At 30.2% G+C, this 20,233-nt stretch overlaps 1 protein-coding gene across 5 annotated transcripts in view; it reads left to right on the top strand.

The window, feature by feature from the left end:
* LOC113557091 (RNA pseudouridylate synthase domain-containing protein 2-like) overlaps positions 1-20,233 on the top strand; it is a 409,393-nt gene that overhangs the window by 288,085 nt on the left and 101,075 nt on the right. The window lies entirely within an intron of this gene.

Raw genomic sequence — 20,233 nt, 5'->3', positions numbered from 1 at the left:
TAGTAAATAATCGTAATAAATGTAATCATAAACGTGTGATTGCGATATCCATAATAATATTTTTTTTACAATCAAAAGTAATTAATAGTCAATTTAGAAATTTTAATAATAAATATTATCGGCCACAGTAATTAATTTTCGAAACGTCGCCATTACAATATAATATTATATTGGAACGTAATCGATTTAATTTCAGATACCCATAATAGTCGTAGTCGGTGTAACGTTTAATATTCCACGTTTTATTATGATTATAATGTACATTCGAATGAACACTAAAATGTGTATTCGAGTACGTATAATAAAGTATAGTGTCTTAACCCTTAGAATTCGCGTTTCAATGAATTTAACCGTTTTTTTGTTGTTTTATTTTTTGTCCGTTTTTTCAACCCTTGAGCAGTTTACATTGACTTTTCTGCGCTTTTACTTGACTTAGCTGATTGTACTGTATTTTAGTCACTACATAGGCATTAAAGTGCATATTTTTTTTATTCACAAATGAGTTGGAGTTTTTACACCGATAATGTGACTTAAGTTGAGTTAACTCTCAATTGATATTATTATGCCACATACCTATACAATTATTTTTTAGTTAAATTTCATCTAAATATGTAGTATGTACATTTTAAATAGGTACAAATAAAAATTCTTATTATTAGTTGTAATTTATTTTTATCAATTATTTGATAGAAATATATTATATTATGAATTATCAAAAATAAAAAAGAGAGGTTCTTAACCATGTTTAAAAAAAAATTTAAAGTAACTACGATTATTTGTACAAATTACATAGAAATATGGAATAATTGTGTTTTACTTTTGATTCAACAATTATTATTTTTTTTATAATATTACAAAAATAAAATAATAAATAACTTTATTGTTATATAATTAGATCCTTTTTTATGGTTTCTTTTCTTTTCATGATAATATTTATATATTGTTGACTATTATTATTATTATTTTTATAGTATGGCAATATATTAGATTTGGATTTCAAGAATACCAGAAAATACCTTTTGGCAATAATTTTCCAACGGTTTGGATCGTATCACTAAAGTAAATATTATTTACATCAGTGGTCATCTTTGTTACAGTTAAGAGTCAGGCTGCCGAAAATTATTTGTATTCCCAATAATATTAGACATTATGCTATAATAGCAGTTTAAGAGACGAGTTAACTGTAATAAAAATATTTAATATTCCGTTATTATAAAAGAAAAAAATTACACGCACTTCTGTTTGTAAAGATGATGAAGGGTATATTAATAGACGACGTCGTGGCCTCCAAACATAATCAGTATAATATGCTTAACACTGCAGCCGCGGTACTAGTATAATTTTTTTTAAAAAAATTCAGGGCTCCCCCTCCCACCCCAAAGAAAAGAAATTGCTGGCCACCACACTACGTGCCGACATACGTAGTTACACGACCGTGGTCGTATGATACGTGCATCGCATTTTTCGGGTTACGTGCGTGGAGATTTTTTTTTTCCATTCTCTCTACGTTTTTTTTCTCCTGTCTCTTGGCTTTGAAACAAAATACGTGTACTAATTGAATCGGAACCCGTCGTGTATTTACGTTTTCTGGAATCGTCCCAAGTAAATCACAGCAGTCGGACCGTTGATTGACGCCGACCGTAGGCCGCCCGTCCTATTGCGTGTGCGTTCGCTGCACCGCACCACCGCCGACTAGCCGCGGTAGATGTTAACGTACAATACAACAGTCAACGAGTCGAGAACCACTCGGTACATGTCGTACTTAAAAGACGGTCCTTATACATCGTGGTCAGTGGTTGGCCCGTGTACCGGATTATTAGCTCAGAGTTTTATGAAATACAAAAAAAAATCACACTCTCCACCGGCTCCAAACGCTTCTATGCTTTATTTTTTATTTTTACATAAGGTGGTGGTATACTGTTACCGTCTACCGTTTTTTCCTCGTTCAACTCGACCGAGCTATTTTCAAATTTAACGATAATTAATTATTAATGTTTTGACTGGTTCGTTTTTTTTTTTTTTGCCATATATTCGACTGAGTCTCGAAGGTGTATATTAGGTATAAACTGCCCCCGGCGAGACGGTCAGAAGTGAAAATATATTGTTTATTATAATAATAACAACGGCAACTCCGCCGACGAACATACATATTTAATGATTTTTTTATTTTGGTTATTTCAATTTTCTTCTTGCAAACGCAACGCGCAAAATATGATGCACATGTCCGCCGTGGGACTAACGTATATACAAGGGAGAGGCGAATTGTTTGTGAGTGTCACTATATAATAATACGAACTTTTTTTTTTGTTATTATTAATAAGTTATTATGATTGTAACTGTAGATAAATGTGTATTAAAAAAAAAAATTACAATTTATTGAAAATATCGTGTTACGCAATGCCTGTAAATGTCAAAACTTGTATATTAAGGGTAAAATTTAATTAAAATAATTACAAATATACCTCTCATAAGTCAGACGTTAATATAATTCAGCAAGCACAACATTTACTCGAGAGAAATTGATACTAATGGAAAAGGACGATATTTTTGGAAGATATCTTTCATTTTTAATCCACTAGAATAAATATTCGGACAAGTATAAATACTAAAAAAAATCACTTATTTGCTGTAGTATAGCAGTTTATTGAGTTTGAGCAAATCACTGTGATTGTATATTACATTTTAATTCTCATTAAATATAAAATCATTGTAAATAACGACTCTGAACGGTTAGTATAACTATATTATTAAGTTGAACTAATTTCGGCCAAAAAAACAACCGCATATATTGCATGATTATTACTAGTTTATGATTTAATCTGCATGAGTACTGTAGAACAAGTTGAATAAATTCGTGGTAAAAATAACATGAAATCAATCTAAATATTTAGTCAATCAATGCAGGTTTGCTTAAAATTTTCATTTTTTTTTCAATTATTTAGAAAATACTGAAAATTTATTTTTTTTTTACCCCTTAAATTCCAGAGTACCGACTAAATTCGCTACAAGAAACTCTTCTAAAATTTGAAGGATAATACATTTTTATTCCACCTAAAGTGCTATTTCAAACAAATTGACTACCTGAAGCTCTAAAGAAAAATAGAATTTATATCTAGATCGTATTCTGTTACAAGTCAAATACTGAGTTGATGTTATTCTCGTAAGTATATAAAATACGAAAAAATAAAAAAAATAATGATAAAAACATATAGCTACTTATTTGGCTACAGTCCACGCGCTTACCTATATGTAACTGTCTGAAATTGTTGTCATCATTGACCCTCCCCCATTCAAAAATCGTGTCTACGCCCCACCGCATAAAGGTCGTCGTTTGAGGATTATTATTACGCTTGCCATAGTTTCAGTTGCCGTCTATGTTACTTATTATTTGTTCATTTAAACACGCGCGCGCCAAACCTATGTACAGCAACGAGTTTAAAAAGCTTATGTTATACGCACTAATAATAGTGTCCCCGTCGTAGGTATATAATAGTAATGCGTGTCCGCCTCTATCGCGTAACATTATTCCACAAAAGCCAGTCGGCGATATCATGTCCGCTTATTGTAATAGTATATTGGCATGCGTGTCTTTCGCAGTACGGTTCAAAATAATAGCTTTTCCTGTCCGAATAGATCCGAAATTAAACATTTCGCCTTAAACAAAATATATATATATTATAAAATACTGTTTTTGCTTTACGGTTTTTAGTGTAATTTTCGATGATTTGTGTGTGATAGTTGAAACATAAGTCTTAAAACAAAAACAACGGTTAATTCGATATTTAAAATTATTTATACACAAAATTACAGTACTGTATTTCGTATTTTGTTTTATTAACACTGACAGATTCGTACAAAAATTAAATAATGGTTGATAATATTATACAATGCTTGTCTTGAAATATCAAAAGATAATAAATATATAAGCATAATTTTGTATATTTTTAAAATTTCAAACAAAATTGAGTTAAATATTATAAAATTATTATTAATACGTCTGCGTGAATTTTATCAAAAGCAAGTCATAAAATCTCAACACGCCATATTTTATCGATATACAAATACATTTTCTTCTATACGACATTTATACAAACGATTTCAGATTGATTATACAATGATAAATATTATGTATGATAGTTTAAGCGAACTTTTTCAAAATAACTGTTTAAATAGTTCTAAAAGCGCTAATATGGGGTTTGGTTTTTGTCCAATTTGTCAAATTCGTAAAATTGTATCCCATGCTGTCTGAAATTTTAGTATACACTGTACATAATTCAACGTCGTTTTTGAACACGTTAAGAATGTTATATAATTTAATATGATAATATTAGATATCACAGAACGTAATTTATGGTTTACTTTACCTAATCAAACATTTAAACACGAAACGTATTTTGATCTGTGACACATCAATCGAATCGTAAACAGGAACAATCAAGTATATGAATATTTATGATTATATAATTGTATAATAATAATAATAGCAATAACAATAACAATAAAACAATTTTCTGTACGTAAGTATTTTTTATGAATTATTTTTCATTCTAATTATGATTACTATAAGGTCACAACTCATAATGAACGAAAACTGAAATAATATATTTTATGTATTTTTGAGCATTAAATACTATGATTTTAAACAGAATACAGGGCAGAACATTTTATTTTTACTTTTTCTATATTTTACTGTAGTCTGATATTGAACTATACTAATTATAATAAATTATAACTATAAAAATATTATTACGTACCTACCTAAATAATAGCTGTTAGAACAATACTTATTATGGACAATTTAAAAATAATATACAAAAGTTTACAGTAAATACTTAAATAAAATAACAACTAACGAAATTCATATTATAAAGAAATTATTGAATATTAAAAAAAACGAAGTTAAATGTCTAAGTATAGATCGGCGTGGGATGTAAATAAGTTTAAAAATCATATGCAGATGAACTGCAATAAATTATATTATATGACTCTTGGAAACAAGAACCTCAACTATATAGAATACGCTAGAGTTTCCACGACATTAATATTTTATTCTCAAACGGTTTTACATGAAAAGCTAACACTAAGACAATTGATTTCACAATTTATTGTCAAACGGTAGGTACGTGTGCTGGATCGTCCGTGATTTCTGCAAACTTCAATTCACTTTTGGTCATCGAAAACCGTTTTATAGTTTCACGTATTTTCTATTTATTTTAATCAATAAATAATTCCCGATAAAGTAATTGCATTTTGTATCCGCTGGGACCTTGTTAAAAATACAAATAATACATATAAATATATATATATATATATATATACAAAGAAAACAATCAGTGTAAAGTGGTTTCTCTATGGGATATTATAACAAACAGGTGGCCAGGTGGAACTACATAATATTACCTATTTATCACAATATTATTGATATTGACAATTTTCTTGTGTTGTCTACGTACAGTAGGTATCGTGTGAAAAATAAATGACCGGTTTGGAAAAACCGTCATTACAACGTGCGCACTGCAGTATATTATTATACCAATACATAGATACTAAAGGAAATTGCTTTATTTTTTTCTGCGTGGAAAACTTCAACTGGTCCGATTTTGTAAGAAATCTATCGATATATCTTATTATATTTTTTATATTATTGTTTTATCAAGGGATATACCTGTAAGATCTCCGTTGCCTATTCAAATATATGCCTACACGTAATTTATTAATTTTTAGTTTATTGTCATAACTTTATAGGTATGCAATCTCTTAATATTTTGTTGTAGGATGTTAATCGTTTAATGTAAATCTTAAGGATTGTTAAACTCGAATTTTCAGGAATCAGGTGTAATACTTATTTAATTAGTACTATTTAAGCGTATTTAGGACTGCACTTTATGTACATAACCGTTTTAATCATCTTTTCAATTCATCGTTTATTTATAAATTGATATTTCTTAAGTCGCCTCACCTATGTTCGTCAAAATTGCATACTATTTGATCGGTCGATAGACAGTTAAAATCCATATTATTGTACAGCAAGTCGACGAAAATTAGAACCATCGCTGTCTTAGGTCTCTTATGCTATCGCGTGAACAATAACGAGTGAGTGTATTATATTATGTCGTGTTACTCAATTATATCGATTAGACAACATTTTTGATGTCTATTTCGTCTCTGTTAAATAAACAAGTTAACGTCTTAAACACATACAATGTAATAATATAATAACAGTTGTTTAAGTGTATATTATCATCGTTGTCGTCTTATAGGCGTGCGTATGTTAAACATGCAAACGTAACGATGTGATACCGCCTACAATAATATCGTTTAATATAATATTATTACATAATGTTCTTGTACATTATCACCTACGTATTAGCTGAGTTTTTCCATTAATTCGTTACTGTTTAACTTTACAATCGAGTTCACGTAAGTTAGCCACTAATAAAGAGTCAATAGAGAATCGACGTGACTGATTTAACACCCAAATATATTATAAAGTAAAAAATAAAAATAAAACAACAAAAATGTATTATTTACTATCATTATAATTATATACACAGAGTTATTCACCAAGTATATGTTCACCCTCCCCCTATTATTCTTTAAACAATGAATTTATTCTAATTTATATGTTTGGCACTTACTTACTTTACTTTGTAATCATTATGATATAATTATTTTAAATAATTAAAAATACTATAGATATTAAGAATACTTCGGAATTCTAAAAACCATAGTTTTAATAAATTAATTATTAAATAAGAAAATCAGAGTGAGGATGCCTGGCGAATCACAGTGTATATAGGGACTTAATCTACGATGAAACAGATGAAATACGCGCATTTTTATTTTGAGCTAAATGCACGAAACACAAACCCCGAATAAACAAACGCGAAATCAAATTAAAATGTTCTAACAAAAATAACATTTGTTTTAAAACGAATCTGTTATGGTTAAAAAAAATATGTTCTCTGGTCCTCAAAACTTTTTTACCTTTTTTCGTATATATTGTGTATTGTTATGTTTCAATACCATGTCGATCATAATTCCACGACGGAAGTATTATATCCGGCGACGATAGATCAATATTGACCCACGTCATGACCAGATTTCCTATAAATAACATTAAGAACAACATTTATATGGTTGAAATGTAAATAACGCGTATCGAACCTTCGCCGCCTTTGGACTTTCACCGGTCTCCTCATCTCCTGCGCGAGTACGTGACAAATCTGAATCGTCGACTCGTAAAAAACTACACTTTTACCACCGCCGATTGTAATAAACTAATAACTAATAATAATACGAATTGTTATAATACAACGATGTGTATGTATAATTGATTTGTACGTCACGAGTAATATACGACGATGGCGTCGACGCGGCAATAATAATATAATTATTTATTAGCGATTTACGGTACTCGTATGAGCGTTTGTGTGTGTGGAACATGTTCAAACAATTATTGAAATTTGCAGTAGTATTATGATATAATATTATGCATGTGCGTATTATACAGCTTTGCCATTAAAATTTCCGACTATAAACTGCCGGCACATGTGTGGTAATTATTGAAATGCAGAAAAACGTGCCTAAAAAATGTAATTGCTTCGTATAATTCATATTTTAAGCGACGTACTTAAACCGCAATAATAATAGATAGGTAGATATGTTTTATCTAAAAAAAATCTCGAAAAACACACTATAATATTATGATTGGTGAGATTGTATTTCGAATAAACAAATAAAAAACACATATCGTTGTAAAATTTTATCATTCGTCATTCCGTTCAGAATCTAAAATAAAAATACATCATAAATTAATACAATTATTCATCCTTGGAAATGTAAGTCGCAAATCAACTCAGTCTCCACTCAGAATCATTAATCGTCGTGTACAATTAATGATTAAATTCGAATTGAATACAGGTACTTCTACTCAATGACGATGCACACTCAAGATACGATACGATACCATACGACACCTACACTATCAAGTGAACGATTTCGCGGTTTTTATTATTTTTTTTTTTTAACTTTTTGCGTTTTAATTTATATTCTATACCACTAAGACATTAACCACACTATTTCTCAATACTACGCGTTGTAATATTTACATATATATATTTATATGCAAGTACAACACTCACACACACACACACACACACAGAGTACCTATATGTACAATATATATTGTACATATATATAATATATTATTTACTTTCACCAGCGCTGTAGGGACCACACTCTCATCCGGAGGAAGGTAAACATATTATTTACCAATGGAAAGATTCCTATTTTTTTTTTCAACGTTTCTATAGCGCCTAAATCGTTACGGCTTTGAAGTGAAGTGAAACGGTTCTGGTATACAAATACCGAAGTTACCGTTTCTGAAACATAGGACACAATACGGTAAGATTCGATTTCTGTTTGGATAAAAATGTATAAATTGAGCAATACAAACAGCCGGATTTAATGATTTGTTCCAACAATGAATAATAATAACATTGTTTATTTATTGTCGTTCTGATAACATGTTAAAACGCAACGTCTTGATTTCGGTGACATAAAGTTAAAGTATAAAACATTTATAATCGATAGGTAAACAGCGGACTAAAATATTTTAATTACTTTAATACGTAAGGCAAATATATATTATAATTTAATCTATTGTAATAAAATAATTTTGCCAAAGCAAAATTTGATAATACTAACGATTAGTTAACAATGACTCAAATTTCAAATTTGAATATAAAAACAAAAATAACGAGTTCAATACTGAGAACATGAGGTACTCGTCACTTTGAACCGTGCTAAAGCTTTGGGGTATGGTAGACGTTATCGTCGGCACGTTAGTCATATTATTATTACGTGCGTAGATCTATACGAATTGCATCTGCTGGCCCTGCGGCAACCCGTAGGTTTATAGGTTATTTTATTCTGTTATCGTGGCGACGACATTATTATAATGACGTTATGACATGTCATTACAATATTTATGTATGTGACGTACCGTCGGGAAACCCTTCGCTACACACGGTTGACCGTAAGTTTACCGTGGTGTTGGTCACCCATCTGCATTATTTACTTAACGCGTGTCGCCGAAACGCAACCCGTGGTCGTAACATTGTCTATTCGTGTGGCTTGGTAGTTATTAAACGAAACAAAAACAATAAGACTATTCAAGTTTTTATTATCCGTCTTAATACGCCTTACGAATTATTTAAGAAATAATGACAATAATAAACGAGATACTGTAATTTTATTCGGTATATTATACGACATCAGCTTGCTAACCTAATTCATTAATTAATTATTCGATTGAATTATCGAATGCGTATCCCTTGTATTTTCTTGGGTGTTTTTTGTCAAACGGTTACATTCATTTGAGCAAAACATTGTTGGTTTTACAATTATGTGTTTTTTTTTTTGTTGTGTGTGATGACTTATCATCAACTTTAGTGAAAGTTTCTTGTTGCGGATTAAACTATTTGGTACTTTTAAGAGGTCAAAATCGAAAATTTGAAATTTTTTTTTTAAATAATTAAAAATAACATTTGTTAAAATGTTAATATTATATTAAAATGATTTTTTGGTTAGGTTGGGTTACCAAACATGTATACCGTTTTACTCAAAATCGTTTTTTATTGTATAATCAAATTATTTATAGTTGAATTCAAATTTAATTTATTATCTATTACAATGCTTAAAGAACGATGAAATATACTCGACTTCTACTATACATCAGAGCAATTACCTACAGCTTTCCTGATTTTCCGTTAAAATCCCAAAAGGGGTTTTTGAAAAAATAAATCCTGTTTTAGAAAATTTTTCTAAAACTGCATTCGATATTTCAGTATATATAAAATAACGAACGTTCAATAAATTTAGTTTTTATCTGTTTAATAATAATTTAAAATTTAGATGAACCCCAGGCACTCTCATAGTATTTATATGCATCATATATACATCATACTACCAACATTATGTTTTAATGATTTGTTTATTCGATATATTTTGATTTACGTACACACATTTTCAATAAGGAAATAAACTATAGTAAGCATCTAAACAATTATATTCGCTTAAAAAACCGCAGTATTCTTATTGTTTAACCATAATAATACCTAGTATAGCAAGCGCTTTTCGCAAATTAACAAAATTCGTTGGATAAATCAATTTTGTGGGTTTAAAATTATTATGTATTATGTAATGCAGTAACAAACACAATATTGTAATGTATCGTACGATATAATATATTAATTTTATAGTCGTCCAGACCCCGATGGCGTGAGTATAATAATATTATGATGTCAAACGACTAATTTTCGATATTTTATTCTGGGTGTTAAATTTCATTCATTTTTTTGGGCGAAAACTGTTTGAAATTCGAATAGATTCAGACGAGAGACTGTGGTGTCTGTTATTTTACCCATGTCGCGTCAATGTATAGACAGCAGGCGGGCCATCCGCTTACGCTGTCAATTTATATCGCGACAAATTTCCGAAATCATATTTGCTACTATTACGACGTTTCCGGGACGTCGCAATGTCGCATTGTCATATAATATAATATATGTATATATATTTATGTACTGACAACTACTACGGTTATATGCGTAGAGTACCCAAATATCCGCGGAGCGCATTCTGAATACATTATCATTTCGAAAACGGTGGGCGATTCGTTTGTATATTTTTTTATTCGTTCCGGGCTAATGCGATGAGCAACGAAGATGAAAGATGAATGATCATAAATGTATGCAGTATAACATTGTATTCGTATATAAAATCGGCATACCCATAAGTATGCCCTATAACATAACCTAATATACTCGTTCGCCCTGCACCCATTTTTCTATGTATTCATTCAAACTCTGATTTTTAAATTTTTAAGAACGCTCAGCGGACGTATTTGTAATAATAATATAATACTGGCTTGGATTACTTTAAAATCGACGATTTACGCATCAATTTTGTTTTTTTAATGTGGACCATGCTATTTTTCATTTTTAATTGTTAAGAAGAAAACTATTTTCTTCTAACGCTATAAAACGTACTTTTATACTTTGTAAATACACATTTTCCAAGTTAATATACTAAAAAATAATAACTAATAATATAACTTTTTTAAAACCATTATTTAAAGAACTATGATATTTAGTAAATTCAAATATTTTATTTATTCAGAATCTACTTGTTAGAATTTCAATTTAAATGCTTCCGAATCTTCAAAAACACCATCTCATAGTTAAAAATGTTCGGAAAAAAGTATGGTTCTCGTTTATTTTGAAGAATGTATAATCTTTTATCTCCGCAAAATACTGGTGCATAAAAAAGTAAGTATTTAAAAGTACAATTCAAAAGTCAAAAAAGGATTAAACGCGTAAATAATTAAAAGATAAAATGGGATGAACATTATATCACACTGTGTTATATATTATGTGTTTCTATATTGTTGATTAATAAAATGTCATTGAAAGTATTTTATAGAATCAATCATTATCGTGATTATTTTTTATTCTCGTCCACGGATTAAATATCGTGTACATCCGTTCATGTGTTTTGTACTTTTAAACGCGAATATAATTATTGTTCTTCAATTATCGTTATTATTATGCAATTACCGAAATCCATCACATTTGCTATAAATTATAATAATACGTATTCTTTTATTATTTCCCCGAATGACGGATAATTTCGTAAAACGATCTCATTTTAACACCTTTACATCGCAAATTATACGTTACAGCTGTAAAATATGACATAATGCTTTATAATTACAGTTACATTCAGATATATTACCACTCACTGCTTTAAATAATTTTCATTTTATAACGCATGTCATATTATAGTGATAATTACAGTACAACGTCGTCTGTTGCTGTATTTTCATTCCAAATAATTGTTATGTAATGAATATTGATCATCAATCATCATTGATCACTTAATAAGTTTTATGTTGTTTATAAATGATCAAATAAACATTGTTTAAACGATGTTAATATGCCATCGTTAATCGATATTATAAAAATTAACGTATTTAAATTTAAATTGAATTAAAATAATATTGTGCCCTAAAATAATTAATTCTAATGATTTATTGTGTCCAATATTATTGTACGTCCGCTTATATAAAACTAACTGTCAGAGTTGAAAAGCTTTAGCAAGTTAACAATATTACGAAATGTCATATAATATCTTGTTTAAAATTCTTTGATATTCTTTACCTAATTTATAATAAACTCATAAAAGTTTTTCAACTCTGAAAGTCGATATTTAATAGGTACTAAAATATTTAACCTATTAAATCAATTAAACTTATTAGTTTAGTATATAATTGTATTTCAGTTGTATTGATATTTGCGAGTTTAGATTGTTCACAATTTAAGTAAGATACCTAATATTATATTTCAACTATTTTCTGCGGAAATATGTATTTAATCCCGTTTCAAACCTTTAAAAACTTCTAGGAGTTTAAAAGGATTAAAAATAAAATAACTTTGAGTCTTATCGAAGAAACTTGTGCAACAACGATCAAGTTCTACGCCATAATACACGCCCTATACAATCTGTATAAGTAATAATTATTTTTGTTCTTCGGAGTAAAACATTTGGCAGTTTACCTATATAATTAATTAGTTTGAACCCTCCCTCCCCACCCCCAAAAAAATGTTCTTATTTAATAAACATAAAATACGTTTTTTCGTGTTTTTAACCATTTAAATATGTACAGAGTTTTATGTAAAAGTTTTTGTTTTATCGAACAACACTTATTATTTCAAAATATATTAACATGTTGTTAATATCAATATTTTTACATAATTTCCAGTCAAAAAAAAGCAATTTTTTTTAACATCTTTATCGTTATAATTGTTTGTAATTGTAGTTTATGAATTATAAATATTTAAAGTTTAGTTGAACAGAGTGAATTGGTACGAAGATAAAAAAATGTTTCTGAAAATTAAACCGAAATGTAGAGTCTACACTTCACTTACTCAAACATTAAATACTTATAACTATTATAATGCATTCTTCTAAATTTCGTTTTGTATGTATCAAAATACTCTGAAAGTCCAAAAAATATTTTGCTTCAGAATATAAAGTTTAAAATGTATGTTGTTATTCAAAAAAGTAAAAAATATTAAAAAAAATTGTTTTATTTTAATTGTAAACTATATATATAATAGAAAAAAAGTTTTCAAAAACGTTAGTATATTTTTAAATAATGAGTGTTCATTAAATTAAGCACTCAATGTATAATACGTATATAATAGAAGATTTTTTTAATGGGTTATTACTTAGTCATATAAATAAATATTACAAATTCAAACACATGACATTATTCTGAAATGCATTATTCAATGAATTATCAAACTTACATCATCAAACATCGTTCAAAAAATATTTTTCTAAGTCGTTCGATAAAGGACACATGGAAACTGAATAGAAATCACATTTCAGCCGTTTCATCATTAAATCATCGTAAACACACATCAATACATCATTATAATATTATATTTAGTATTATTATAGTGTACAAATGTACAATGATTATACACGACTGTTGTAGGTACCATCATGATAATATTATAATGTATACAGTTTGATTTGCGAATATCACGTAATATTAAAATATTACGATGAGTATGAAAAAAATGACCTTTTTTGTTTATTTCACAATATACTCATTCATCGGTCAGGACATTTTGAAAATAATAAATGGTCCACGGGTTTGTTCAGCTATTTGTGAAATTAAATGGCTAGTACTGAATTGGTTTCCGAGCTCCTATATACCCCATATTCCAAATTGACCTAACCTAAATCGACTGTCCTGAGTCTGTATAATTGGGAAGGGAAATGTGTGTCCTTGACAAACTTGTAGCCTTCAAAGCTCGAATCAACTCGACCAGTAGTGGGGTAGGGACATCACAAATTTAAAGTGGACCCAATTAAACTCATCTTAATAAAATACCTTTTTCAAACGGGAACCAATTCGGACAAATAAAAATCAATTTGGCAATTCTGAATTACATATCAACTAAACAGGAGTAAAAACTATGCCTTAGGTAAGAAGTATTAAAGGTCTACTCGGGACACTCGGATATTCGCGTTTTAAAGTTGTATACATTATTATCCGAAGCGAAAATCGTTATTTTTTACTATTTAACTATAACTATGTTGTATAATATATAAATTATATAGCATATTCTACACGAACAAACACACAAATGCAAATATATGTAATATACTAAATATTATTTACACCGTGTGAAAAAAAAAAACACCAAAATACTTGACCATTAATCATAATATAAGTATAATAACGCCGTGGGTTGTAGGTACGTCTATCAGCGTTGGGTTATCACATTATAATACTATAATAACAGTATAATATATTATTAAAAGACATAACATTTCGAAAATAATTACTTTAAAACAGTTCATTAGTGAAAATATGCTAACACAATATACCAAATATTTATGTAGGTACTTTACTGTTTACTTGTTTCTAATGATTCGAGAACTTGACGTAATAGCTGCCAACCACACATCAACATAAATACGTTTTTGTTAATTTATCACTTAACCTATAGGTAGAAACATAAAGTATTATACGTCCTAAAAACAACCATACAACTAATGCTTTCTAATTTCGTTAGAGAGTCCAACGTGAATATTTAAACAACACTTATATTACGTCTTATTAATATAATGCAATCGTAAAGCAAATGAAGTAATATCGTAATGATGTAAATTTAAATGTCAATTTTTATTAATTTATTTTCAAACACATTTGTTCAAAGAAAGTTTAAAAATAAAATCACCGATTATCGCATGCGTTGCGTGAATGTACCGCCACAATTTCAGCGAAAATAAACAACGATGCATAATAATGTGAAATAATGGTTTGCGCTGTCGATGTCAAAATCGGAACGCGCATACTAATTATTTTAATTATTCGATGTACACGCCCGCACCAACGATCGTTTTTTATTTATAATTCATCATAAATACCGCTACACGCCGTAGTGTTAACACAAACACGTTGTATAATAAATGCGATGGTAATGACGACGGCGACGGCGGTGACGTTGAGCATTAAATATATTATATTATATTACAGTATCCAAAGTCAGCTGCAAGCTCGGTGTTTGAAGATTTTTCTGCTTCCCGGCAATTCGTTACGCGTTCAAAACGCGACGATCAATTTGCGGCTCGTTGCAGCGGCGAGCAGCTCCCCGGGCCGGCGCCGCGTGCATACGACCACGGGTCAACGTGTTTTATCACAGATCGACTTCGTCGGCGGCGGTGCACGGGACGACTTTCCGAATTTGCATATTATTTGTTGTAGAGCAGCGGGATTTCAATTTTCGAGGAACAAGCGCCCCTGTTACTTATTGCATAATATTTTGAATTTGCATATTGTTCAAAGTCGATGATGGTATACGCCTACGCACGCACTGCACATACTCTCGTCGCTTCACTCGTATTATATTTATAGTAACGCGTTGTTACTTGTTAATCACTGCGTAAACCGACTTCCTGGTCGATATTATTTGCGGCCTGATCTGGCCATATAATAACGAGTGAGACACATTTGAAACAAATGCATTTACCTTAGCGTGCTGCACTGCACACACGTCGCGCGCGATATTAATAATACGTTGACCGGCGAGTGATGTGTGACATTCGTCCAGCCGAGGATTGACGACTATCTAGTGATTTTTTTTTTTTTTTTGTGATTCTCTTGGCTCCTCGGGTGGTTGCGACGATAAACGATGACGATCCGAGTCGAGACGGCGACGGCCGCGTCGGTGATACCTACTCTAAAACTGTATTTACGTGCAACGGACGTTTTAAATCAGCGTCAAAAACAGGAAAACTCCGTGTTCGTAACATTTGGAGAGTGAAAATAGGCTCCACCGGAACAGACGTTCTGTTTGTAGAGTTAATAAATGAAAATTGTATCTGTACCTATAGCGTTGTATTTTTTTTCCATAGCGTCATAATTATACGATATGTATATTGTCTTAAACTATTTATCGGTGAAAATTGATTATACTGAAGGTTTTTTTTTTTTTTATTATTCAACTGTATACACTCAACCATAAAGTAAATATGTTATTAGTACCTACGTACTGTTTACGACTGTATGGCCAGAGAGCCAAATATTGTCTGAAGGAACGTCAAACATTACTGCGATAAAGCAGTTTTAAATCATTTGATTCTATTTTGCGCATAATTCGGATCGTTTTCAAATTTTATTTTCTCTTCATTAGTACCGGATTTGATCATAACAAATAATAAATATGTATTTATATATTATTTTTTTTTAATTTTATTTTTCTGGAAACGGTAAGTGGACATCATTATACGGATTAGTTGTCTTTTAAAAATAACGTGTATATATATAGGATTCATATGGACAAAAATAAAGTTCGAAAAAAAATTATAAAACTGTAATTTTAAACATGTAATATTCAACGAAACGATCAAATCGACCCGGATTCACTAGTCGGGTTCATAAAATTATTCAGAAAAAACAATATGGACCGTTACAGCTTTGCACGGGCTTCTTGGCCACCGAATATTTGTGTATGATGCCTGTTGTATAGGTACCATCCATATCCTGTCGTCCTAATAACCAGCCGTTCGTTAACTCTCGGCGTGGCTGTACAATAATTATTATGCATTGTAATTATCATCACCAACATCGTCGCTATCGTAGTCGCATAATAATATTACAAGATACGCGGGCTTTAATGACCACACACTTGCGAGTTTGTCGTCCGCGCGCGTGTTCGTGTAATATAATGCATTATATTATATCAGTCGACCGCGATCGCGACTTAAGCGACATAAACGAGCTTTGATTGATGAGGGTGCACGAAACACGACTCGAGACTAGAAAATTACACGGTTGCTGACGGGGCGGCGGCGTGTTAAAACGCGTATAATGTTATAAAATTATTATCATATTGTTGCGGTGATCGGCGGCGGCGCGATACGGCTCGGCGTTTCAACGATAACAGCACTACGTCGTACACAGTACATCTATCGCCAGAATCGAGCCCGTCGGAAGATTTATCAAAACTACCTAATAATAATAATAATAATCGTATGCCGTCGTCACGACATATTATAATGACGCGCATTGCCCGCTACTGTTTATCCGTTTACGCCGTATACGCACGATATTATATTACTATAATATAATATCGGAAGCGTCGCCAAATATTAATAATATAATATTTAATTGTCAAACATTAGTATAACAATGTGCTATCGGATTAACATTATGCAGATAATACAATTTATAACCGTTATCCGATTTTCTTCCGAATGCTGATCGAAGGGCTGTATAATAGATTTACACCAAAATTGATTCAAATTATGTACATGACGTATTGTGTAATTCGCGTAATAGTATCGAGAAGCAATAAAAATATGATTTGTAATTCTCAACAGACGTCAAATTGATTTTATTTTTATCTGAAAATCTCGCCGGAAACCTTATGCCCTTACGATAGTACGTCATTAAAACCGGTCAGTCGGCGCGTTAAGTTACATTTTGTTGTATAGGTTATGTAAAAAGGTCACTTTTTGTAATCAATATTTTGTATATTTTTCTATACCAATGCTTAAAACAATAATTTTCGGTTGCGTGTGGCGGATGCGTTCTGCACACGCTGAAAAAGAGGTCTGCGTACGCCGATGGTCAGTATACAAATACGCGATAAGAAACAATACATACTGTCCACGATATTAATAAAACAGAGAGCAATTAATAATTATAGTGAAACCTCTGAATAGCGAACACTCTCGGTCACTAAAATTTTGTCCGTTATTCAGAGGGGATACATTTTTTGAAATTTATTTGTATAATAATGTTCAATGTAAGTGGTATGTGTGTATAATGTTATTACTTATTGTTTATTGTAAATTATTACATTTTTATATTTTTACAAATTATTGTAAGTTATTATTGTTTAAAGTAAATTTTTACAATCAAAATCAAAATTATGTACATGTATTTTTAAATTATTTTTGTTTGGAAATATCGGTAAGCTTTGTCTGTTTATAATTATACGTACACCGTCTTTGTGCAATCTCAATAGTAATACGAGAATACATACGAATGTGAATATTACGTATTATTTTAAAATAAAGATTAGGGACTTACTATTATTTTAAAAACTCCCTATTAAAATAATATCCGTTTTTCGGAGAGTCCGCTATTCGGAGGTTTTCCAATTGAAAAGTAGTGAAAATGTCCCCGTTCCCTAAAAAACGTCCGCTATTGGCAGGTGTCCGTTAGCGGAGGTTTCACTGTATTAATATGCTAGGTATCGGAAAAAGGTGAAAATTTGTGTTGATTTGTTTCCAATACGAAATATTAAATATATGTCGCGGTACCTACCTACGCCGTATAGACACGTGGATTACTACTCGTAGTATACCTATTTTTTTATTACGTATACCTATAATAGCCGTATAATATAAGCAAACATTAATTGCGTACCGTAGACGATGTGGCTAAATTTAGAAGGTCGAATTCGTAGGGACCGCGATAAAATGTCGAAATCGTGATGAAGACGAACAAATCGTTTTGTGGAATTTAAAAATATATGAATTTATGTAATATGCACATATATGTATAAATATGACGTGTGCTACGACTGGTAAAACATATAATTTGCTTTCATAAATAATATTTCGCCCGTCTGCACGATTAGATTGCAATCATAATATAACCTGTACATCATAATAGCTAACTGTAGGTAGGTAGGAACCTGCCTTCTCTACAAAGTAATTTTTTTTAAATCTACGACAGATCTACCACGCAAAACACAATGACATTAGTTACGCAAATACTAAATACATTTAAATACAAAGATTTTTGTAGCTATACTACGACCTCGCCGGACATATTATAGCATTAGCATGTATAGTATAGCCAATGCTATTTTATTTCATTTCACATAATATTTATAATCTATTAACTTTTAAACTTAACAGTATAAAAGCTAGAAAACCAATTATAAATATTAGTTTTATTAATATAATATAACATTAGTTTGTTTTAATATATTCAATTCCATACACAGTAAAATCCCGTTACAACGAACTCCAGGGAACCGATTTTTTTTTCGTTATAACGGAAATTTCGTTGTAACGAAAATTCGAATAAGTTCTTTATAAACCCTGCTTTTCGGCAGGGAACGTCTATGACTTTCGTTATAACGGGATTTTTCGTTGTATTGGTATTCGTTGTAACGGGAATTTACTGTATTTGGAAATTATATCAAAAATTTTTTTGTTATGAAGACGTAGGTACATAATATAAGAACGTCTATGATGAGGGGTTAAAGGGGGCCGAGGTAATCTTATAATTGTCACTAGCCGACGATTTTTTTGTTGGGAGTACTTACCTTCTCCTACTTCCATACAAACACTCCCCGGTTTGGACAATTATTATTTTTATTTTCTCCGACTAGGGAGCTTAAAACCTTATAATATATACATAGATACGTAGTAAAACTACTGTTGTACAGATAATAGAACTCGGGGTTGCATTATTATAATAATATAATGAATTAATATTCTTAGTTTATTATTCTCATAACGATAATACTGTCAGTATATTATAATAACAATCTTACAATATTTATTTTACGGGAAACTCAACCGTTAGATTTACTTTTTTTAACATATATTTTACTTTCGTGTATAAAAACAGATTGTTAAATATTCAATTAACCGGCGCACAAAAAGCAAACAAAAAACTGTACTCATATTTTACTCAGTCGTATTTTTCTATAATTAATTCAACAAGTTTGTCAGACATTCTTTTACAATTATTCAAACAAACACTAACGAGATCGTTAAAAAAAATTTTTTTTATTATCATATTCTTGATTTTATTTTGATGGTATATACTCGTATGTATATGTTTATGTACAATTATTAAATTTAAAATAAGTATATGACATATGTCTATGACTCTACGTATAACATTACACAAACGTTTTTTTTTTACAATAATAGGTATACTTATATGATAGGTGTTTGATTCAAAATACGGAAATCCCGGAAGATATTACCCCAAAAAATAAATGTACTCGGTAAAAAAGCGAATTCGAGTGACATAGACTTTTACTATATTATTATAATACATATTTTATAACATTATAGTACAAGTAAATAATATTTTAATACTCTCTTATACTTAAAC

The sequence above is a fragment of the Rhopalosiphum maidis genome, chromosome 3, assembly GCF_003676215.2.
Source record: "Rhopalosiphum maidis isolate BTI-1 chromosome 3, ASM367621v3, whole genome shotgun sequence".
Classification (NCBI taxonomy): Eukaryota; Metazoa; Arthropoda; class Insecta; order Hemiptera; family Aphididae; genus Rhopalosiphum; species Rhopalosiphum maidis.
This window is presented reverse-complemented; position numbering and strand designations above follow the sequence as displayed.